At 33.7% G+C, this 26263-nt stretch overlaps 1 long non-coding RNA gene across 1 annotated transcript in view; it reads left to right on the top strand.

Annotated features, from left to right (window-relative positions):
- LOC111093695 overlaps positions 1-5172 on the top strand; it is a 53272-nt gene extending 48100 nt beyond the window's left edge. Inside the window, exon 3 of the long non-coding RNA XR_005382513.1 lies at positions 4411-5172. This is a non-coding gene — a long non-coding RNA (uncharacterized LOC111093695). The remainder of the gene's footprint in view (positions 1-4410) is intronic.
- The last annotated feature ends 21091 nt before the right edge of the window (positions 5173-26263 follow it).

Genomic DNA, 26263 nt, shown 5'->3' with positions numbered 1-26263 from the left:
GATAAAGTATTAATTAAGGAGCTACCCACATGTTCTTGAGCATAATACAATTTTCAAGTTTGAAAATATGTTTTCATTATTCAGTGGTCTATTAAAATATTAGAAGAATCCAGCAAAGACATTCTATTTCTCCCCGAAGGAAACATGGAAACCACAGAGTGGTTTTTTTAGCTCAGTTTCAAAATAAACATGTTTCTTATAAACATAGAATGATGAAAGTAGAACAGTATATAGTCACGCAAATCTTGTTGGAAGAAATTATCAAGAGGACATGACTTCCGTCCAGTTGACTCATGCATTGGACATGGTCAATCAAAGTCTACTTACTGTTCTCCCCCTTCCTAGGAACATGAAATCCACCCTTCATTCCATAAGTGAGCCGTTTCATGAATGCAGCTTTGAGAGAGCAAAATGTGTAATTGAAACCGCCTGGTCTGGATATGTGACTGAACCCCATTAAGGTCTCTACATAAGATCTCAAGATTCTATCAGGAAGGCTCAGAGATCTTCTTGTCTTGTGGCCACAGAGAACACATCTCTTAAGTAAATTCCCTTTCTTATTAAAACTGCCATGTCACATTCTGGAATGGATTCTTTCGTCAGTTTCTTCTTGCCCTCAGCATAAAGGGGCTACTTTTGAATTTCATCCAAACTCCCCAGGCTGTGAACCAACAGATCTGTCCCCTCCAAAAATCAAAATAATTTTTGAGATGTTTCTGTTCTTAGCTTATTTATAAAAGGAGTTGTGAGATTTCAGAAATATATATTTATAAAATGCAACTTATTTCACATGCTTATAATAACAAGTGGAAAATATCTTTGGCTACACTTTGGTGTTTCAGATAAGTTTTTCTTATTAGGTATTTACAAGAATTAAATTATATGTTGAGTTTCACTTTAGCAATTCTTATTGTTACATTGGGTAAAATATATTGGGGGGAAAAGAGTGATTACCTTAAACAATCTTTAAAATCACATCAAATAGATAACTTTGCGTATTGTTGATAATAATGGTGTCCTGCATTTTCATATCTAATTCAAATGCTTACATATTTTCTAAATCATTTCAATAGTTCAATTTGCGATATCCTGCTATAATGTGTGTGGGGGGGTTAGATCTTTTTAATATATGGACATACAGCTATAATTTTATCTATGAGCGTTCATTTAGTTGCAACTCAAGTTTTGGTATGTATGTATCCCTTTTCATCTCAAAGTATATTCTAATTTTTTCTTATGATTTCCTCATCAACCATTGGTTATTTAGAAATGTGTTATGTAATAATCACATAGTTTTGAATTTTTGTTTTTATTTGCTGTGCATTTTTAACTCCATAGTCTTGTGGTGTGAGAATATACATCGTATTGTCCTTTAAATTAATTGAAATTTTAAATTAATTGAAACTTGTTTCATGGACTAGGATTTGGTCTATTCTGTACTATGCTCCATGTATACTTGAGACCAATCTCTATTCAATATTTTTTATTGATGTCTCTTCTACTTTGTAGTTTATAGTTATAATTTAAAGGCTTGTTAGGTCTTCTATTTCTTTGTTGATCTTGTCTATTGTCCAATTACCAATTTAAAATTGGATGATGAAATCAACTATTATTGGGTCATCCATCTCCCTCAATTTTGCCATGTATTTTGTATATCCCTCAATCTTCATATATTTAGAGGCTTTGGTTTTATGTGCATATATTTTTATAATTGTTAATCTTCCTGATGGGTTGCCTTGCCATTTTTTTGACATTTAAGTATTTATTTTTTATTTTCCATTTTTTCAAGTTTTTATTTAAATATTTATCAGTTAACATGTAGTGTAATGTTAGTTTCAGGAGTAGAATTTACTGTTTCATCTCTTCTGCACAACTGTACAACATCCAGTACTCATCACAAGTGCCCTCCTTAATAACCATCACCCATTTAGCTCATTCTCCTGCCCACCTCCCTTCAGTAACCCAGTTTTCCTCTATAATTAAAAGTCTCTTATGATTTTCCTCCCTATTTCATTTTTTTCCCTTTCCCCTATATTCATCTGTTTTGTTTCTTAAATTCCACATACAAGGGAAATCACATGGTATTTGTCTTTCTCTGACTTATTTGCTTAGCATAATATACTTTAGCTCCATCCACATAGTTGCAAATGGCAAGATTTCATTCTTTGTGATGGCTGAAAAATATCCCTATATATATATACATATATACATATACATATATATACATATAGTAGTATATACATATATTCTTCTTTTTAAAAACAATGTATTTATTTATTTGAGAGTGAGAGAGAAAGAGAGAGAGAGATTGAGGGAAAGAGTGAGTGGGGGGAGGAGCAGAGGGAGAGAGAAGCAGAGAAGCAGACTCCCTGCCAAGCCCAGATCCTGATGCAGGGCTTGCTCCCAGGATCCTGAGATCATGAACTGAATGGAAACCAATAGTCAGAGGCTTAACTGCCTGAGACACATAGGTGCCCCTAATACCACCTCTTCTTTATCCATTCATCAGTCTATGGACATTTGGACTCTTTCCATAGTTTGGCTATTGTTGATAATGCTGCTATAAACATTGGGGTGCTTATATCCCTTTGAATCTGTATTTTTGTATTCTTTGGGTAAGTACCCACTAGTGTGATTTCTAGAATGTAGGGTAGTTCTATTTTAACTTTTGGAGGGAACTCCATATTGTTTCCCAGAGTTTTGCCTTCTGTTTTGAAAGATAATTTTGCTGAATATTGTACTCTGTACCAATAGTTTTCCTTCTCTGTGCACTATGAATGTTATGCTACAATCTTTGGCCTCTATCATTTCTAGTGATAAATCAGGTATTACTTTCATCAAAGTTTTCTTATATGTAATGAAGGTATTTCTCTTTCTGCTTTAAGATTTCCTTTTGTCTTTGTCTTTTAACATTTAAAAAATGTTATTTAGACCCTAGGGGAGCTTTTTTTTTAGTTGTCTCTTTCCCTGGTTCTCTCTCTGACTGACACTCTAGCTTTAAAAGTAGAGAATTATGCTGGAACATCAGCCTCTGGTTTTCTTAGGTAGTCTTACCCAACATGCACCCTCTACCTTGTAAACAGTCTAAAACAAAGGCAGCGAAGATTCACTATTCTCTGCCCAAGGCAGAGCTTTTGTCTTATGATCAGGTGCTCTGTGGAGGAGGCAAACTTTCAGCTACTCTTGCCTGGATTAGAGTTTTTGAAACATGAGGCTGATGGCAATGAGAAATGCTGGTGGCCTGCCTCTACAGGAGAGTCATCAGCTTTGGACTAGTAGCTGGAAGAAAAGAAAGTCCTGTCTTCTTGGACACCACTGCCCAGAGTTGGTTATGCTGAAATGGTGGAGTGAAAAGCCCACCACGACTCAAATGCATAGACCATCACTGTTCTTAATAAGATTTAATACATTTTCTTGATTAAATATTTCTTCCTTTGCTATATCACCTTCAGATAGTTTCCAGATACTTTCTTCTTTTTTACAAGTTTTTATTTCAATTTGTTAGTTAAAATATAGTGTAATATTAGTTTTAAGTGTACAATATGTGATTTAATACTTTCTTACAACACTTGGTGCTCATCAGAGCAAGTGTACTCCTAATCCCCATCACCTATTCCACCCATCACCCCACCCACCTCCCTTCTGGTAACCATCAATTTGTTCTCTATAGTTGAGAGTCTTTTTCCTCTTTTTCTCCTTTGCTCATTTTTTTTTTGTTTCTTAAATTCCACATATGAGTGAAATCCTATGGTGTTTGTCTTTCTCTGACTTATTTTGATTTGTTTAACCTAATACTCTTTAACTCCATCTATGCCATTGTTAAGTAGTAAGATTTCATCCTTACTCCCAGATACTTTAAATAGCTCGTCTTACATACTTTTTAATAATTATGATTATGTTACTTGAGAGACACTCCACATAGTTACTCATACTGCTGGTAAGGAATTTGTCCTAAAATTTCTTATTTTAGTTATCTTGAAAGACTTCTGATACTGGAAAAAAACATGATACCTGATCAAGAATATATCCAAATGTGTTTAAGCAATAGAGATTATTTAATATATTTCCTTAAGGAGCAGCCCGGGTGGCTCAGTGGTTTAGCACTGCCTTCAGCCCTGGGCTTGATCCTAGGAACCTGGGATCAAGTCCCACGTCAGGCTCCCTGCATGGAGCCCGCTTCTCCCTCTGCCTATGTCTCTGCCTCTGTGTGTGTGTCATGAATAAATAAATAAAATCTTAAATATATATATAGTCTCTTAAAAACAAGTCAAATATTTTAAATGGTATAATTTCTAATTGAATAATGATAAAGTTGTATTTTATTGCTGTATTAGAATTCTATTGCCACTGTAACAAATTACCACAAACTTTGTGGCTTAAAATAACACAAATGTATTACCTTATTATCAGGATCTCAGCTAAATTGGAAGAGAGCTGAGCTGCCAGGTGTTGGAGTAGCTGATTCAAGCAACAAGCCAAGAAGGAAAGAGATAAGTCTTTAATCTCTTATTATGATGATGTAAGAGGCTGCAACTTGGGAAAATATGGATCCCCTGTCTTTTTCCCTGTGGAGTTTTGCACCTGTCTAGAGTCAGAAGAATTGATGCAGATGTGGGTGTCATCTCACTATTGAGGAACTCTCTAGAAAAGGGTTCAGCAGTTTTATGGACCCTGGAATCTGTCCCTTGAGAGAGAGGACTAGGAATGCAAAAGTACCGAGTACTGCGTTACAGTGAGAGAAAAGATCTTCAAGATTTCTCCCTCCTCCCCCCACATAAGAAGTTCCTGAAGAGGATCTTTACTGAAGGTCTCAATTAAAGACACCTGAGAATGAAGGCATTTAAACTAGGAACATATATGTAGAAGAGCATAACCAGCCAAGATTACTTGAGTCCTTAACTGCATTTCCCTTCAGACACTGAAATGCACTGGCTGTGCCCAGTGTTTGTTGTAGGAAGGCCACTTTCTTCATGAAACCTGCCCAGTAAAACTTTTGTAACTGCCTATAATCAGTCCTGAAAAATTATACGTAGACTTTTAGTCAAGTGCCAGACTCTTCAGTTATGTTTCTGTACATCTGAAGTACAAAGTTGATTTTACTGTCCTAAGATCAAAAATTCAGCTGACTTGTGTTCCTTTTGAAAAGATTTGGAGATAATCTGTTTGTCTTTCAAGCCTCTGGAGACCACTTGCATTCCCAGACTCCCTCCCTCCATTTTTTTTTTTTTTTAAGATTTTATTTATTGATTCATGAGAGACACAGAGAGAGAAAGAGAGGCAGAGACACAGGCAGAGGGGGAAGCAGGCTCCATGCAGGGAGACCGATGTGGGACTCGATCCCAGGTCTCCAGGATCAGGCCCTGGGCTGACGGCGGCGCTAAACTGCTGGGCCACCAGGACTGCCCCCTCCCTCCATTTTCAAAGCCAGCAAGAGTGGATCAAATCTTTTCACACTGTGTCACTCTGCTCTTGCTTCCATCATCATATATCTTCTGATTCTGACTCTTCTACTTCCCTTTTCTACTTTGAGGACATTTGTAATTACAATCAGACCACCTGGATCATCCTAATCTGCCCATTTTAAAGTCAACTGATTAGCAAACTTAATTATGTTCACAACCTTAATTCTCTTTTACCATATTATTTTACATATTATATTACATATATTACATACATTACATTACATACATTATATTACATATATATTACATATATTACATAATATTTTACATATTATTTTACATACAGGAGCCTATAAAAGAGTGTGGAGATTTGGGGGCCATTATTCTGCCTATCATAGTTGCAGATCTCAAAACTGTTTAACTGGCCCCCATAATCTTTCAAAATAACAAACATAGCCAAATTACTAATTTAAATCATCACTCACATGAGGTTTCTATTCTCTTTACTCACGTCTCACATAAATATCCAAATTAAATATCTGTCTTACAAGTGATTATGTGATATTGTCTCAATGGCCTTTCTCCATCTTTCTCTCCTACTGCTAAATTTTACCTCTTTGTGAACAGATCTTTAGACTTTCTTTATGGTTACTTCTATTCTCAAAAAGCTCAATCTCTAATTCCACCTCAACATGGTTGTTGGTTTATTTAACGGACCAGTATGTGGTCTCTGTGAATGAAAACACATTCTGCTGTCATTTGTAGCTTTCTGCAAATGTCATTATATAAAATTGGTTGAGAGCCTTTTTCAGAGTTTTTTTTATCCTTACCGATGATCTTGCCTACTCATTCCATCAACTGCAGATATAAGTGTTAAAATTCCCAACTATAAGTTTGAATTTATCTATATTGTGGCTCAGTTATTTCTTTTTTGCTTCATGTACTTTGAAGCTATTTTGCTAAATGTATAAATATTAAGCTTTATTATGTATTTTTGGTGAAATGATTACTTTGTCATTATATTTCTTTTTGATTGACATATAGTTGACACACAATGTTACATTAGTTACAAGTGTACAACATAGTGATTTGACAAGTCTATATATTATGCAGTGCTCACTACAAGTGTAGCTGCCATCTGTCACCAAATAATGCTATGACAATACCACTGACTATATTTTCTATGCTGTGCTTTTTATCCCTATGACTTATTCATTCCATGATGTAATGTCTCTTTTATCTCTGATAATAGTTCCTTGTATTGTCTATTATTACTAATATGAATAGAGCTGCTCATGTGTTCTTTTGAATAGTTTTTGAAGTTGTTTTTTTGAAAAGTCTACCTTTTTCATCTTAAATTTTATATATCAATGTGTTTCTTTTTTTAAAAAATTTTTAAATTTTTTATTTATTTATGATAGTCACAGAGAGAGAGAGAAAGAGAGAGAGAGAGAGAGAGGCAGAGACACAGGCAGAGGGAGAAGCAGGCTCCATGCACCGGGAGCCCGACGTGGGATTCAATCCGGGGTCTCCAGGATCGCACCCTGGGCCAAAGGCAGGCGCTAAACTGCTGCGCCACCCAGGGTTCCCTATCAATGTGTTTCTATTTAAGCTGTGTTCCTATGAGATGGCACATAATTGAGTCTGCAATCTATGCAATCATTTAATTGGCATGTTGAGATAAAATATATTAAATGCAATTCCTCATGATTATATTAAATTATAACATTTTGTTTGAAGTTAATACACTATGTTTTCTCCTCCAAGTTTTCCATCTATGTTTTGATTCATTGACAATTTTTTATTCAATATCTAATATTGATTTATTAAGTAATATTACTTTAAGTAATATTATACCATGTTACATAAAACGTAATAAACTTACCACAGTATGATCTCCCTCTCCCATGATTTGTACTATCCTCCCATACATCTGACAGGGCAAATGTGTACCCCTAAGAACAAAAACTGTCTAAATAACTTAAAATTCCCTTATGAAGTAGTAAATTATATATATGAAAATAATTGGTTAAATTTATTCATATCTGTTGTAATTTTTACCTCCTCAGAATTAATATCTATTACAAATAATTTATATTTGAAACATAATGAATCAAGAATATTGGTAATGTAGAATTTTTTTTTCATTAGCATATGCAGTTTCAAAAATTTGGGGAAAAATAACTCCACTTAAATAAAGGCGAGGGGATCCCTGGGTGGCTCAGCAGTTTAGCGCCTGCCTTGGCACAGGGCGCAATCCTGAAGACCCGGAATCGAGTCCCTTATCGGGCTCCTGGCATGGAGCCTGCTCCTCCCTCTGCCTGTGTCTCTACCTCTCTCTCTATCTTAAGTAAATAAATAAATCATAAATAAATAAATAAATAAATAAATGAGGAGTCATATGATTCTAAGTGGTTTAAACACATTGGGTGATGAAAATTTAAGAGTATACTATGGTTACTAATTGCCAGAAGTTTGGGACTGGGACATGTAACCTAAGAGGCCCTTGCTTCTAGGAACTATTGTACTTAAGGGCCAGATGGATTTACTTGATGCTTTCTGTAATTGTAAAATTAGCTTCATAAAGCTTCATAATGTCAACATTTTTTTTTCTTCAAATCACTACATTTGATTTTGCTTAAGCATTTTCATAAGTCTGAATTTTTATTTCTTTCCATAATTTTTATTTTATCAGCTGTGTATCTACAGACACAATAACAAATCAGTAGAGCCTTTTGCATATTTTTCTAATTTTTTTCCTTCATAACAATAGTCTCTGAAGATATCCACGCGTCTTAATTGCAGAAAGAAAATTATAGTGTTTATAAAATAAAATAAAATGTTCAAAATAAAATTAATGTAGAAATAAGAATTAGGGGGGCTCTTGGGTGACTCAGTCGGTTAAGTGGCTGCCTTCAGCTCAGGTCATGATCCCAGAATCCTGGGATGGAGCCCTGCAGCCTGCATCAGCTCCCTGCTCAGTGGGGGGACTGCATCTCCTTCTTCCTCCATCCCTCCCCCTGCTTCTGCTCTCTTGCTCTCTATCTGCCAAATAGATAAATAAAATATTTTTTTAAAAAAGAAGTGACAGAAATTTGCACTCAGGACCACTTATTTGGACTCATGGCTATTTATTGTTTATACGAGTTAACTCTAGAAATATTGCATTTATCTGGATAGATCATACACATGGGCACAACAGGGTTTTAGCATTGCTGTTAATGCTCAGTTTATTAATCTGGTATATATTTTTATAGATTTTTAATAATAATTCATTAAGTTCCTGTTTTTTTTTATTTAATATGTGTTAAATATTTAATACATTTTTATTTTAAAATTATAGATTATAATTCCTTTGTCTAAAAATCTTAACATATTTAATGTGTGGTCACACAATTGCACAACTTTGATAATATAAGTTTTAAAATGAAAAAAGAGGACTAAGGTATTTTTAAAACCATTGTAAGTTATTATAATACAGTTACAATATACTGTTTCCCAATGATTGTAACCAGGAGTGAAGAAAAAAAAAAAACTATGGAGATTTTATAAATTCTTCCAACTCAATTGGCAAGAAAGGAAATGTAACACTGTGGTAAGGTAGTTTTAAAGCATTTGCAGAATTAAATGGAGGAAAAATAAATCTTCCATAAAAACAATAGTTAGAGTTGAACTGAAATGAACATTTAACTAATTTAATTGGAAATGCACAGACTAATGAGTTTTCAGGGAATAGTCCCTAACAAAGAAAGACCATCTTAGTCAAATAGTGTGGGGCAAGATAATGAGATATATTATATTACTAAGAATATATGTCATGTGAGACAAGTTGGAATCAGGTCAGTCAAAGCTGTGGCACTTCTTTTGGTCTTCAGATAATGCTGAATGTTTAAGAGATGCTAAGAGAATAGAGACATGATAATTGATATCAGAATTCCATTTGTGGTATTCTTCAGCATATAAATTTGTATATATATTTACACTAACATATGAAAGGGTGTGTGTGCATGTGTGTGTTCCATGATCTGTAATATAAATTTAATAAATATCAGTATGTTAGTTGACTGTCTAGTTTTGCTAAATCCACATAATACATATAAATCTCTGTTAATCTAAATATTTTTGAAGTTTTGTTTCAAATTATTTTTATAAACCAATAGCTTTTTAATATAATTGCATGACATTTTATAAGAAGTAGAGCTGCATAAATTTACAAATTTGAGTTCTTGGACTATGCATATATTTTAATAACAGCATAGCATAGACTGAAATAGTTGAACTAAATTTTATATTTGTCTGAAAAATCAGGACCAATATGATATTCTCTAGTTTGGGAGCAGTTTCACACAATAGGCACAACTGTAGGTCAGCAGTACGCTTCTGACTGGACAATCACAGTGCTTTAACGAATATTTCTCCATCCTGATGAATTACTCTTCTTTATTTTGGAAGTTTATTTCAGTCTAAGTAACTGAGATTGATGATGATCCTCTATCAGCCATCTGTTCTCACTTGCCATTACCACAGCATCCTAAATTACTTTGAATACTTTTCAGAACATTTTACAATGTTCATGTTTTAGCTTATTATTCCAGGATGCATACTATCTAAAATCATGTGGGGTTCAATGAAACATCACACACAAAAAAACCCAGTCACAACCACCATTTTTATTCTGCAAATATTACACATCAAATTTTTGGAAAATATTAAAACCGATTCTGTAATCAGAATTCATAATTCCTTACTCAAAAGGTGTAGAGAAATTAGGGGCACTATGATATGATCTTTGAGTAAGTATAACACAATCTATGTAAAAATATGGTTAATTATATGAATATTTATACATACATGTACTTGCAAGCATGCATGCATGTAATGAATTACCACAACCTTAGAGACTATTTCCAGCTTCTAGAGGTTACCTGAACTCCTTGTCTATCTTTCATCTATCTTCAAAATCAGCAATGGCAGGTGGAGTCTTTCTCATGTTATCATATCTCTGTTTCTTTGCAAACAGAAAAGTTTTCTTACTTTTTAAAAACTTGTGATAAACCAAGCTCATGTGGAATGTCCATGAGAATATCCTATCTTTAGGTATTGGTATTTAAGATCAATCATATCTGCAAAGTCACTTTTGAGATGTAAGTTGACATATACAATCCTGAGAGTTATAATGTGAATATCTTTTGGGGTCACTACTTTGAGTAAACTGCCCATGGAATATGAGATCTAGCTAACAGTAGGTCCCCAGGTGATTTGAAAGTGCAATCTGGCTAGAGAACCACTTTTTTTTTTTCTTTTTGAGAATTAGTTTTATAAAGATTATTGCACGACTCAAAGTGACTAGTTGAGGACTAGATGGACAGAAGTTTGGTCAGGAGAGCAAAAATGAGAGGGTGCAAAGGAGGAAAGGCACTTTGAAATCCACTGGCAATAGTGGATAGACAAGAATCATGGCCAGTTGACACCATCCTAAAACATTGCAGAAGTTCCCCAAAGGCCCAGGCTTTCTACGGTGGCTACCAGGCTAGAGGTTTTCCAGGTACTATTAAATCAGACTGTCATTTTCAGGAGGTGGAAGATCATAGGCAGGCATGGGTAGCCTTTCAGCTACTGCTTTCTATTTGTATTTTTGGTGTTTCACCCTAAAAATGTGCAGTTGGGAAAATATACATAAGGGAAAGTGCACGTGCAGTGAGATTTTATTCTAAGAGTTGTCTCTCCTCTCTTTTTCTAGTCTCCTTTATAGCCCAGAATTCCTATCTTTGTCACCCCAGCCAAGTGAGTCTTCTACAATCCCCAAACTACTGCTTTCTTTTCAGTCTGTTACCCTGTGTGAGGATTGGCAAATTGAGGAAAAAAAGTGTCTTCCTCTTCCTCTTTAATATCTCTGCTACTCCTTGACTTTTAAAAATAAAAACAAAAGCAAAACATTGTCATCACTTTATGAATTATCCTTAGCTTCCTGGTAGTGGGAGAGTTAGTCTGTTTTAAACTATCATGACCTGGAGCAAAAGTGTATATGCTTATGTTCTTGACATAAGAAAATACAACATTACTGGCATTTTTAGACCTTTCTCAGATAATGAAAGTAGACTGGAATACTGTACTTTTTTCTTCCTATTAATATGATAAAATAATCATCTATATTATTAGATATAGAACACAAGACTTGATTGCTATTTATGTAGTCATAATCATGTATATTTACTGATATACTATATCAGTATAGTTTCTATTTTAAGTGTTTCTCTCTCTTTTATTTTTAAGATTTTATTTAGGGGGATCCTTGTGTGGCTCAGCGGTTTAGCGCCGTCTTCCCCAGGGCGTGATCCTGGAGACCCGGGATCGAGTCCCACATCGAGCTCCCTGCATGGAGCCTGCTTCTCCCTCTGCCGATGTCTCTGCCTCTCTCTCTCTCTCTCTCTGTGTCTCTCATGAATAAATAAATAAAATCTTTATTTATTTTTAAAATATTTTGTTTATTTTTAAAAGGCTTTATTTGTTTATTCATGAGAGAGAGAGAGAGAGAGAGCGCGCAGCAAGCTCCAAGCCGAGAGCCCGACGTGGGACTCAATCCCAGGTCTCCAGCATCACGCCCTGGGCAGAAGGCAGGCCCTTAAACCGCTGAGCCACCCAGGGATCCCCAGGTGTTTCTCTTTTCATTTAAAGTTTCTCATGACCACCTGGAAGAATTTTCTCTCTGCAAAGATATTTGTATTTCCATAACCAAAGATATACTATTGATGAATTATCTCACTTTGTCTGAAAAGCTTCTTTTTATTCTGTTTGAAAAATATTTTCTTTGGTAGAGAATCTAAACTAGCTGGTATTTTTATTTTGCTAAGAAAAATATCATTATATTGACTCTGGCTCCCATTGTTCCTAAGAAATCCAATTTCAAGGCAATGGTTATTTGAAAGGAATCAAACTTCCTGGTACTAATATTTAAATTTCCACATTGTCTTGATTTTCATAAGTTTTTCCTAATAAATGAGTATTTGCTGCTTAGTATTTTAAGGCTTTTTGAAACTGTAACTATGCATTTTATACCCTTTTATATTTTCATAATTTAGATTAGGTTTTATTGGGCCGCCCTGGTGGCCCAGCAGTTTAGCGCCGCCTTCAGCCCAGGGTGTGATCCTGGAGACTCAGGATCGAGTCCCATATGTCAGGCTTCCTGGATGGAGCCTGCTTCTCCCTCTGTCTGTGTCTCTGCCTCTCTCTCTCTCTCTCTCTGTGTGTGTCTCTCATGAATAAATAAATAAAATCTTTAAAACATATAGGTTTTATTTATTTTCAGCTATATCTTCCAGTTAATTATTTCCTTGACTAGCTCTTCCCCCTCCACCTTTTTTTTTTTTTTTTTTTGGCATATCTTTTCTTTTCTTTTGGCATATCTTATACTTTGAAGTATAACACCAAATGAAATACTTTTAAATATATAGAGCATGACACATTTTTACATATGTAAGAATCTGTGCAGCCACCACCTAATAAAGATATTTAGCATATGTAACCCTCAGAAACTTCCTTTATGCACCATCTCAGTCAAAATCATATGAAAGGTAACAGTAATTTTTATATTAGTAATCATCAACTACTTTACTCTTTCTCGAACTCATATAAACTCCCCCTCCAAAAGTGAGAGATTTAGCTCTCATTATCTATCATCTATTCACTTTATTTTTCAATTGCAGCATACATGTATAGACAGCATTGTCAAAATTGTTAGCAAGTACCTCCTTTGCACATAAGTATATCAACTGTACAGTGATTATGTGCAGTTTAGTTTGCCTCTACCTTTACAGATTCTGTTTTTTTCCAAGGTTACTTAGGTCAGCATTTTTTCTTCCATCATCTTCAGTGAGGTGGTTTCATACATGCATAATAAAGTTAAATTATTTTTTCTTATTGTGTATTCCATCCTGTAATTTCCTAACCTACAAAATGATTTCTTTTCATTTACATACATTAAAGTTCACTCAGTGTGATGTAAGTTTCCATGGGTATTGACATATGCTTAATGTCATGTATCCATAATTACTATATTACCCAGAATAGTTTCAACTAAAAATATCCTGTGCTTAATCTATTCAACCTCCCTTTTCTCTTCCCACTGGTGGGATGGCAACCATTCATCTTTTTACTATTTCTATAGGTGGGCTTTTTCTAGAATGTTATATAAATAGGATAATATAATACAAGTCTTTTTAGGATTATTTTGTTTAATTTAGCAATACTCATTAAAGATACATCTATGTTTCTGCAAAATTTGATAGCTCATATTTTTTATCACTGAGTAGTATCCCCATGTATGAATGTAATAGTTTTTGTCTTTATATATTCATTTATTCAAGGATATCTTGATTTCTTCCAGTTTGGGGTGATTATATATATAAAATTAACATAAACATCTACATGCAATTATTTGTGTTGATGTAAGTTTTCAATTCAGTTACATAATACCTAGAGGTATAATTAATGGTGGGACTATGTTTAGTTTTGCAAGAAACTATCAAATGGTCTTCCAAAATGGCTGTACCGTTTTGCATTCCCTTGACAATGAATGAGAGCTCCTGCTGCTCCACATCCTTGCCAGCAATTGGTAGTACAGTTTTTTGGTTTTGTTTGTTTATCCATTATTTTTGTTGTTGGTTAGCCATTTTAATAGGTGTGTAGAGGGTATCTCATTGTTGTTTTAATTTGTAATCTCCTTTTTAATTATATTTTCATATGTTTATTTACCATTTCTGTATCTTCTTTTTGAAGTGTCCAGATTTTTTGCCCACTTTTTAAAAGATTTTTTTTAAAGGTTTTATTTATTTATTCATGAGAGATATATATATATAGAGAGAGAAAGAGGCTGAGACACAGGCAGAGGGAGAAACAGGCTCCCTGCAGGGAGCCCGATGTGGGACTCGATCCGGAGTCTCCAGAATCACGCCCTGGGGAAGATAGCGCTAAACCGCTGAGCCACCCGGGCTGCCCTTTTTGCCCACTTTTAATTGAATTGTTTGAGTTCTTATTATTGAATTTTAAGTGTTCTTTATGTATTTCAGTTACAAGTACATAAAAATATATGTGTTCAGCAAATATTTTCCCCAGATCTGTGGTTACCTTTTTACTTTTTTCGATGAACATGATTTTAATATTCTGTTATTCTAAGTCTTTCAAAATTCTGCATTATTGTACCTGATAGAGGATATTTTATATTCCTTTTTTTAAGTCTCCTTTAGATTCTGAAAGCTGAATTTCATCAATTATGGAAACTTCATGTATTTTCCTTCACACGTTAAAATTATTTCCTCATTTATTTTTACCTGCTTTATATTTCTGGAATAATGGAACTTCTATTAGTCTATTATTGTAACTTCTAGAATTATTTGCTATGTTTATAATCTTCACTCTTTTTATTTATTTGGTAAAATATGTGTTTTATCTATCTCAAAGCATCTATTATCTTCATATATACATCACCTCTGTGCAAATGCAATATCTTTTTATTCTATAAGTATTAATTATTATTTTAGTGTCACTTTTTTTTGCAAAGATTTTATTTATTAATTCATGAGAGACACACAGAGAGAGGCAGAGACATAGGGAAAAGCAGGCTCCCAGCAGGGAGCTTGGTGTGGGACTCAATCCCAGGACCCCAGGATCATGACCTGAGCCTAGGCAGATGCTCAATCATTGAGCCACCCACGTGTCCCTTGAGTGTCACTTTTATTCTTCCCTATATATCATCTTTCTTTCTGCTTACTTCAACTATATATTAGCTTTTCATATTTGATTGATGCTTTGTTCAAATAAACAATTGTCTATTACTTTTGAAATGATATGAAATGTTTATTTGAAATGCTATATATTGCCTATGTCTCAAAAAGAAATTTTTGATAGCTTTTTTTAAAAATGTTTGATAACTTTAATCAAAAACTACAAAATAGGGGATCCCTGGGTGGCGCAGCGGTTTAGCGCCTGCCTTTGGCCCAGGGCGCGATCCTGGGGACCCGGGATCGAATCCCACGTCAGGCTCCCGGTGCATGGAGCCTGCTTCTCCCTCTGCCTATGTCTCTGCCTCTCTCTCTCTCTCTGTGTGTGACTATCATAAATAAATAAAAATTAAAAAAAAAAAAAAAAAAAAAACTACAAAATAGCTCAATGTTTTGTGGCCTGTATCTTGGCTGTCATTGAAACTTCTGATTCAATCTACTAGCCATCACTGAGATATCTTTTTATTTTTTTAAATGTCCATCTTTAGTTGGCTTTTATTTATTTCATTTATGTTTTTTATCAGAATATCATCTTTATTCACCTATTCTTATTTGATTTGTGCAAAACATTTAGCTTGCTCTCAGTGTATTGTTAACTTCCTTCCTATCGACAAGGTAGCAATCTTCTAAAAAATATACATATTTCTCTTGAGGAGAAATAGGACAAAGGAGAATAAAGAAGAATAAAAGAAGGAGGAACAAAAGAAACAGAAGGAAAAGGGGAGAAGAAGAGAAACGAGAAGATAAAGGAAGAACAAGGGAAGGAAAAGGAGAAGATATAAATATAGAAATTAAAACAGAAGTAGTAGAAGGATGAGAACTTATGGTTATGTAGAGAAACATTTCATATGGGAATTAGCTTCTTAATATACACAATTATGATTAAAATATACCTATCTCACAATATATTCAGTGTCATAAAAACCTTAGAACTAATTGAGTCACCACTTTACAAATACAATGCCTTTACCAAAATAATGAAAAAGATTCATAATTAAATTTTAAGTAACTTTATCTTTGGGATGTTTAATTAACACATTCTAAATTTTTCATTTTTTTAGAGATGAACATTTTTTATTAAATATATTTATTTTGTAATTGCTTTGTGGGTGGAATTATTGAAATATCACCAAGCCAACCACTATTTTTAAATGTGCAATAACTGGCACACTTGGGAAATTTATAGATTCAGAAAAATAATTCAGATACAAAGTTAAAATTCAGGAAAACAAGAATATGAAGAAATGGATGATTACTGTGTAGGTTTATTTTTCCTGTTTTAGTTATCTAACAAATTTTATCCTAAAATATAAACTAAACTAAATATTTTAACAAAGATATATATATACTAACTAATTGCATATAAAACAATTTGTTTCATAAGTGGTCCAACTTGTGAACTATAAATTTTGCTTATAAAAATCAAAATAATTTTTTTTTCTAGAATATATTAGAGACACATCCACAACAACATATTTCTTTCATTTCATTTTAATTTCCTGTATTAATACTCTTTTAACTCAACAAAATTCTAAAAGGAAGCCCTTTGAGGCTACACTAATCTTACCTATATATATTCATTGGGATAATCCACTATATTTTTTCAAACTCTTCAGGAAATATGCTGATAATATTGTTAAAACATATTTAAAAGATTAATATATTAAATATATGTAAATTGTTAAACTTCCTCAGAATGAATTAATGTAATTTGAAAAATTATTTAATAATGTCAAATAAATAATTTGGCTATGCTTGGCTTTAAATTATATTAGGGAAGTATTTTGAGTAAAATTCTCAAATTTTATATGAATAACAAGTTAGCCAAACTAAATTAATTCAACTTAAAATAGAAAAAGTCTATTATAAGAAGTTTTTTCACATATAGTTAATTTAAAAATCAACTCTTTCAAACTTCAGTGTCGTTTTGTATATTGGAAAGGTGCTATTAATAATCAAATCTGAAAATGCCTTGTGAGAGACTGCCTCTTCACCCTCACATACTCAACAAAAGATACTGTAAGATATTTTTGGTAGTATGAAGACAAAATTGATGAGGGGACTAGGAAAGATAATGAACCAATTCATGATACTTAAAATTGGGAAAGATTATAAGAAATCTGCCCCCATCTTTTCCATTCCTTAACGGAATAATGACTTCAGCTACTTTACAATCTATTATAGCTTGATATAATCAGTTATTCACTTTTCCCTGAATTTTCATCATTTCTCTTAAAAACAGTATTAAAAATGTTACTCAGCATCTGTTATTTCATAATAATATTGTAGGCTTTCAAAAAAAATATTTACCAGAGGGTTATCTCCTCCAAAGAAACTATTACCCATTTTTAAGACATAGAAAAATATTACAATCTTTTTCTCTGAAAATGGCATATCATTTGCATGTTTTTAAAAATATATTACATAATGGACAGCATGATACCTTACAATATTTTAATATCTTTTAAAATATATATATTGTATATATATGTATATATTATATATATGTATCTGTAAGTCATTACTCTTATGATCTGGTTAAAATTTTTTTATCTTTGACCAAGAATTTAGAGTACCAAACAGTAAGATGCAAATATTAGCATGAGAAACCTGCATTAATTGAAAAGCCTATTCAGATTGGAGGAGGCTATCGTCACCAACATAATTCAGATATATCAAAAGTTATCTGTCCTTCAGATATCCTTCAGAAATCCACATTTTGGGAGAATTACCAACAATCATAGCAGAGGCAAAAGAAAGCACGAAATTCTTGAAATTAAGCCATGTGAACATCAGTTCTTTTGTTTTACAGATTCATAAAATGAGACAAGTCCAGCATTTTTAACATGTGCAGATATTGGGCCCCCCAGAAAACTGTTTTTGTATTAATCCAGAACTGAGGAAAAAAAAACTTTTAAATGTAGAAAGCATAAAGAAACAGACCCAACTCCAAAAAGAAAAATAAATTTTATTTTTTTTAAATTTTTATTTATTTATGATAGTCTCACAGAGAGAGAGAGAGAGGCAGAGACACAGGCAGAGGGAGAAGCAGGCTCCATGCACCGGGAGCCCGACGTGGGATTCGATCCCGGGGCTCCAGGATTGCGCCGTGGGCCAAAGGCAGGCGCTAAACCACTGCGCCACCCAGGGATCCCCTAAAAATAAATTTTAAATAAACAAATAAATTAGTAGAAATTTATAACACAATTATACAGAATTATTTAGGTGGTTAGATTTAAATATTACCTTTTGAAGATTACCATAAGCAACTGAGCAATACATAGTTCTTTTTAAGTGAGGGGGTTGCTATTAAAATTCAATTTTTAAATGATTATATTACTATGCTAATGGAAACATGATCATTTCAAATAACTTGGGTAGAAATATTAGTAAGATAGTAAATTCAGAGGTTGCAGCAATAATATATGAGAGTCTTATTTTTCACAGCACTATACTGCCAAATTAAATCTTGGATAGAAATTGATGTTCCATTTGATTCTATAATTATTGACTTGGCCACAAACTTGCTACTCACTGAAGATAGTTATGAATGATTGCCCAGCTGTTGCTGGCAGGTAGAGAGGCTGAAAATTAAGCAATAGTTTCAGCTTCCTATTGAAGATTCTCTAAGAGAATGAAGCAAAGTTAGTACTTGTTGGCATATTGAGACTTTCTTTTAATAACTATATAGATTTGGCTATCTAAATGCAATTGTTTATGGTTGAATGTCACTAACTGAAGGTTATAAAGCGAGCATGCTATTTCCAAATTGAAGATATCAGGTAGTCTTATATTTTCCTTGCTTATTATTAAAAAATCTATATTTTAATTGGTGAAAAATTCTTAAAAATGAATGACTCTTTTGCCCATGAACTAAAAAACAAGCAAAATACAGTGTGATTAGCATAAACTAAGAATTACATTAACATTATATATTTTTACAAAACATGTGAGCGCAACCTAGTATTTCCTGCAGTGATATGCTTGTCATTTTTGTAATGTGTGGTGAGTTAAACCTTGCTAGAAAAGGGATGAAATTCTGAAATGTAAGTAAACCCAAAGTATGTTTAACAGTATAGGGTGTAGACTGCCTTAATTAGTTAAAATACATTTAAGGTTTAGTTCTTCCTTTTTGGGGGGGATGAAGAAGGAAGGAGGGGAAAGAAGGAGAAGGAGAGAGAATCTTAAGGAGGCCTTACTCCCAGTGCAGGGCCCCATTCAGGGCTTTGATCTCACAATCCTGAGATCATGACCTGAACCAAAATCAAGAATCAGAAGCTTAACCAACTGAGCCATCCAGGTGCACCAGTTAAAACACATGTAAAATTATTTCATGACTTTAAGTCTGGAAGTTAATGTTTCATGAATCTGTATATCTATATTCTAATATTGGTAATGATTTTGCTGTAGCAAAAATAAAATGTCTTTCTGCCTATGGTACTGAAACATAAATGTATTTTTATATATAAAACTTAAGTATTAATTATAAGAAATATGGGTTACAATGTGAAAGAGCATAAAGTAAAATAATTAGGAAATAATCTATTTATGCTATCATTTCATAATACCAGAACAATAGATATTACTTTCTCTTGGAATTCAGTGAGCTTAAAAGAATGTGCCTCACTTAGAAGTGGTTTAGGTCTTAAGATATTTTGGATTAAAGTTTGTGATTTAAAAAAAAATATGTTAGGACTACATGGAGTTGATTAGTGGTCTACTAGTTATTTTTACAATAAACATAATCATTAATTCATTGCATTTTCAGTAAGTCTTCTATTTAACTTCCAGTGTCCCTACAAGCCAGCATCTAATTCTTGACAAAAGACTCTGAGACAGAAGCAACTTACACTTCTATCTGTTTATGGTACTCATTTGAATGATGTATTCATGAGTTGGCAGAGGTACAGCCAGATAGCCTGGCATAACTGATTATTATGTCTTAGCAAATGAAGAGAGCCCTAGGGCATTAAAAACTCTCAACTATTAATATTGGTTTTGCCACAAGGCAGTTAAATAAACTGACAGTTTGGCAGAGGCATGACTCCTTGCATACTCATCTACTGATTACTTCTGAAATATCATTAATATCACTAAGTTTTCAGTTACTCACAATTCAATTTAAAAAGTCAGTCTTGGGCAGCCCAGGTGGCTCAGTGATTTAGCGCCACCTTCAGCCCAGGATATGGTCCTGGAGACCTGGGATCCAGTCCCATGTCAGGCTCCCTGCATGGAGCCTGCTTCTCTCTCTGCCTCTGTTCTGCCTCTCTCTCTCTCTCTCTCTCATGAATGAATAAATAAAATCTTAAAAAATCAAAATAAAAAAATAAAAAGTCTTATTTTATGGAAACAAAAAGTATAAACAGATTATCTTGATGCTAATAGGATGTCATATGTACTTCAATTTATCAGGTTGAATACTTTAACAAAAATAATAAAAATATAGTAAAACGTGTTTTTCCCCTGAAATTAACTGTACAAATTGCCATAATTTTTCCTGTGAAAATGGCTTATAATTATAATAAAACCATAATTAATAATTACTTGGACTGTGTTACCAAATTTTAGAGTTTAGAACTGTATACGGTTTTTTACAAAAAGAACTCAAACTTAGAGACCATTAAGATTTGTAATTGATATAAATCTTGTTCAAACAATAAATTATTTTTCATAAAATATGCTTTAAAACAAGAGGGCCTTGTATTTTACAATATATATTTAAAATTGTTGCATTAAGAACACCTTTACTATATGATGTTAATATTCTAGATAATAGTTAATCCTGCTTAAATGTTGGTGAGAAATTGAAACTGAAGAGTTTACTTAAGTATTAAAGAGTGATAATTTAAGAGCCAAAATTATTTATAGCTTTCAATAATTATAGTTACACAATTGTCAAAAGAGTAAGAACAGTATTGGAATCAATCATCTGAATTAAATTTTACCTACATTTTATCATACATACATACATTCCTGTAACTGAAAAGTACACAGATATGTTAGCTTCAAGAACTCCTGGATCTAGGGGCTTAAAAATATGTGGCAGTGGGTTGTCTCAAAAAAATAGCATCCAACATGCAGCTCTGCCTTCCTCAGAGTTGGATCTTTCCTTGCCACTTGGCTCTCACCAGTAGTGGCGAGGGGTTACCAGCAGCTCCAGCCCAGTGTGCTGACACCTCTGACAAAAGGGACTTTGCAGACCTGACCAAGTTAAGGATCTTGATATGGGAAGATTATCCTGGATTATCCAGGTAGGCCTGATGTAACCAGAGGTTCCTTGTATGAAGAACTAACAAGCCCCAAAGGCGGCAGCAGCGGCGGTGGAGGGCGAAGCCAGACTGCTGCATGTTCTTTACTATCATTCCATTTTATTGCCAAATAGTATATTTTTAATGATTTTATGTTACTATTACTGGCCTAATTTATCTTACTAGATAAAACCTCCAGTACAGTGTTGGATAGGCAAAAACACTGCCTTGCTCCTGATCTTAGTGGTAAAGCATTCAGTCACATAACAGTAAGTATGAAGCTAACTGGATTTTTTGTTATATGGTCTTTTATTCCTACTATTTATTCCTAGTATTTGGTATATTATCTTTTATTCTTAGTTTTTTTTTATAATGAAATTATGTTGGATTGTATCAAATACTTTTTCTGTTGTGATGTTCACATGTTTTTTGTTCTTTATTTGTTTACGTTAATAGATTTTGCAATGTTCAAGCAACTTTGCATTCCTGGTCATGTGTGTAATTCTTGCTATGTGTTACTTGATTCAGTTTATTGTACTTTATTGACAATATTTGTTTCTACATTTATAACATTTATAAGTGATATGCTTGTCTAGTTGTGTTTTTTTTCTCTGATATTTTCTTCTGGTTTGGCAATAAGGTAATAGTCTTCTAGAATGAGTGGGGAATTGTGGTTTTTCTGTCCTCTATTTTTTTGAAAGAATTTGTGAAAGATTGGATAATAATTCTTTAAATATTTGATAGAATTCTGAGGTTCAAGACATTAGACCTTGTTTTTACTTTATGGGAAGTTTTAAAATTACTTAATTTCTTTATTTGTTATGGTTCTAATAAGGTATTTCTTCATGGGTCAGTTTCCATAGTTTGTGTTTTCCTGGGAATTTTCATTTCTTCTGTTATCTAATTTTTGGCATAGAGATGTTCATAGTATTTTACTTTTTCATGGTCAGTTGTAATGCTCCTCTTTTATACCTGATTTTAGAAATATGAGTCTTTTTTTTACTTGCAAGCATAGCTAAGACTCATATATTACCAACTTCTTTTGTGTTAAATACATATTATCTGTTGCACCATTTTATTTATTACTGATTATTTTACTCTATTTTTGGACCTATATTCTTAGTGGTTGATCTTGATTGGTATTAAAGGAAACATTTTAGCTTGGAAAATACTAGATCAGATTAATACTACATAATTTCAATAGTTACTAAGATTTTCGCCAATATAGGCCCATTACTTTCCCCTTCATTGTGCCATTTTTGTCATACATTTCATATCCTAACACGATATTATCCTTTCTGTACAACTTTTAATTATTGCTTTACTCAATCTTTTTATTCAAGTAAAATAAGGAAGAGTTACAAACAAAAATATATTTATTCTTTTATACTTACCTGTGCTGTTACATTCAGAGTTCTTCATTTCTTCAATGTGTATCTGAGTTTCTCTCTAGTATCCTTTTATTTTAGCTTGCAAGAGTCTTTAGTATTCCATGGAAGTAGATCTGCTTATTTTCTCAACTTTGTTTATCTGAGAATGTCATAATTTCCATATATTTTTAAGGCAATTTTGTAAAATATGGAGTGAATGGTTGGAAAGGCTATAAGTGAAAAAACACTGAGTTAAATTAAATTAAAAAAAAAAAGTACATCAGTCAAGGTTCTGATAAGGAGCTTTTGGCAGAAGAACTTGGGAAGTGCTTTAGGGAGGGTCCATGATTAGGAGGCCTCTGAAAGGAAGTACATGGGCTAAGAATGCAGATATACACATGAGCACGATTGACCCTGTTAGAAGAGAGGGAACCAGAGGCCTTCAGTGAAAATCCCTCCAGAAAACTACAATGTACTACTTATGCAGCAGGTTTGCTGAGGGGAAAGCAGTTTCCACCAGTGAAGCATGGCATGCAAAGCTTTGAAACTGCCTATGGTCAAGCCTAAAAGATCACATGTAGAGTTGTCACCTGAAGCCAGACTTTTCAGCCTGCTAACTGACCTTGTTTACACTCTTTACCTCTACAATGCATTTTCCCAAAAGCAGCCAGAGAGATATTGTAAATGTGATTATGTCATAATCCAAACACCTTCTAACATATAGGTTCTGTAAGGTCCTTGCTTAGCTCTCAGATTTCATCACCCCACTCTAGTGATGGTGGCCTTCAGTGTGTTCCACAGACATACCAAACTCACATCCATCTAAATGTCTTTACACCCTTCTGCTCAGAACAATATTTTCCCATCTCCTTACATAGTTTTCTTGCTTTCTTCATCCATGTCCTGGATAAAATACTACCCTGTCAAAGTAGACTTCTAGGACTATATAAAAGAGCTCAGCAGTTCATTACCATGTCTATATCTCTTATTGCTTTTATCTTCATTAAGCATATTTATATAATATAAATATATATTATTTGTTAACACTGTATTGTCTGTTTCATGAGACTATTGACTTCAGAAGGTTGAAAGTTTGTGTAACTTCTTACTGAATCCTTGTTGCTTAAAACAGTGCCTTACATATGGCATATGCTTAATAAAAGTTAGATGAATAAATGAATAAAATGAGAAATACAGGTTCACGTTATTCTAGTTTCTCAAGTCTTAATGTACAACAATTTGTTTTCTCAAAATGTCCAATAAAAGCAAAAGAACTGAAAAGGAACACAGAGAAAAGATATGATGGAATGGAAGATACAGAATATTCCCATCTAGATCTCTCTGCTATTTAATATGAATACATCATCAGCATAACATATTGAACAAATAATAGTGTTCAGCAAGAAAATTCACCACTATCATAGGGCAATTATATTAAGCTTGACACTTTTAGTATCACCTCTTCCCTAGGCTCTTAGGTAACATATACAGTCTCAGAAATAAACTTTCCTCCAGTTCCTTCAAATGTAGTATTTGTAGGCCTTAAAATCATCATCACTTTTGTTACATGGCCAGGGTAGACACAGGTAGGCACACCCATCAAGTGGGCAGTGATTACAGCTGAGGAAGAAAATCACCTCATACCAATAGTACACTCCATTTAAAGATATTGTTAACTCATAACTGCTTTATCAGTTAAAAAATCCTCTCAAATTTAACTCCATAGTTTATTAATCATCAGAGTTTTGCAAACTTTACTACAAAGGGTCATATAGGGGCAGCCTAGATTGCTCAGTGGTTTAGCGCCCCCTTCAGCCCAGGGTGTGATCCTGGAGACTGGGGATCGAGTCCCACATCAGTTTCCCTGCATGGAGCCTGCTTCTCCCTCTGCCTGTATCTCTGCCCCACCCCCTCTGTCTCTCATAAATAAATAAAGTCTTAAAACAAAACAAAACAAAACAAAAAGGGTCATATGGGAACTACTTTAGGCCTTATAGGTCATACAGTGCAAGTCATAACTACTCAGCTCTGATATTATAATGGGAAAGCAGCCATAGATAACTTACAAATGAATGAGCATCATAGTCTCCCAGTAAAACTATATTTACAAATCAGATTCCAGACTGCACTTGTTCTGAGGGCTGTAGTTTGCCAAACTCTACTCTACATTATCATCAACTTCACAGTGATAAGTATTGACTTGCATTTTATTCCATCTGTTACTTCTCTCTTACTTCTCAAATTTTTCCACTTTCTCCTCCTGGTAAATTACCAGAAAATTATCCCAAATTATTAAACTCTGCTTTGTAGTACCTACAACCTGGCTCTCCCAAGGGTACCCTTTTAACATTCCTTTCAAATGAAGGTGCTATGTTATCCCATTTGACCTATACCTCTAAATCGAGATTGGCTCTGGTTACACCTTGCTTCACACGGCTGCTTCCAAACTGTTGGTTTACTTTTTTAAAAATTAATTGATTACTATAAAAAAATTACTGTAGAAAGGAGACTCTATCATTCAACTGTTCTATTGACTGTTCTTGGTTTATTATCTGGAAACCTCCAGACCATATGCTCTTTTCATCTAAGGTTTAAGCAATTTTATTCACTGTCTTTAATCCAATACCCTGTGATTTTACCATTTAGTTGACAACTCACTCATTACCCTGAACTGTCTATAAAATGACTGCCACATCTTCAATTCTTTCCCACTGTACTGTCTAGCCATCAACTCTCAGGAACACATGGAAACTTGACATCAACAGTAGGAGTCCTAAACGCAAAATCACTTAATTACTTAACCAAAGCTTATTACTTCTTAAACACAACTTTCTGACTTTCAGGTTTTATTTTTCAATGACTTCAAATGTTTTTATAATTTATAGATCTAGACTCCAATTCATGGAATTAGGATTATCTGTCAGGTAGCCCTAACATTTTGCTCACTTCTCTGCTCACCCAGTTTATATTCTGTAGCCAGGATTGCCACCTCCTGCTCGTGTATTCATTAAGCCATCTTATCCCTCTGTCTTCTGTTGCATGTGTGTACAAACCCTTATACTCCAGAAGAGCCCCCCCTTTTTTCCCTTCACTTGAACTTGGGCAGTAGAGTTCTTCTGGAAAAAATCATACAAAAGGGAAGGGGAAAGTAGCTCTAAAAATATAATTCTGTACTAATTGAAACTTCAAGATCCCCTGGGAAACATATTATTTATCTGTGTGCAATGAACTCTATCACAATTTTTAAATACACCAAGCATTTATCACATTCTCTAAATCACAAAGCCCTCATTCCCTTTGTTTCCTCTACTTCCCTTAGGAGAAAGGTTAATCTCTAACTTCCACACCCTGGTTTACAAATGTGCAAAATTACTTTTACTAGATTCACTCTATTTCTTCTTTCCCTCCATTACATTAAATGATGTCTCTCATCCTAAAGTCAATCCCTTCATCCATCCTTTGAATGC

Source organism: Canis lupus, chromosome 32 (genome assembly GCF_011100685.1).
Source record: "Canis lupus familiaris isolate Mischka breed German Shepherd chromosome 32, alternate assembly UU_Cfam_GSD_1.0, whole genome shotgun sequence".
NCBI lineage: Eukaryota > Metazoa > Chordata > Mammalia > Carnivora > Canidae > Canis > Canis lupus.
Note: the sequence above shows the minus strand (reverse complement) of the source record. Positions and strands in the feature narration are given on the sequence as shown.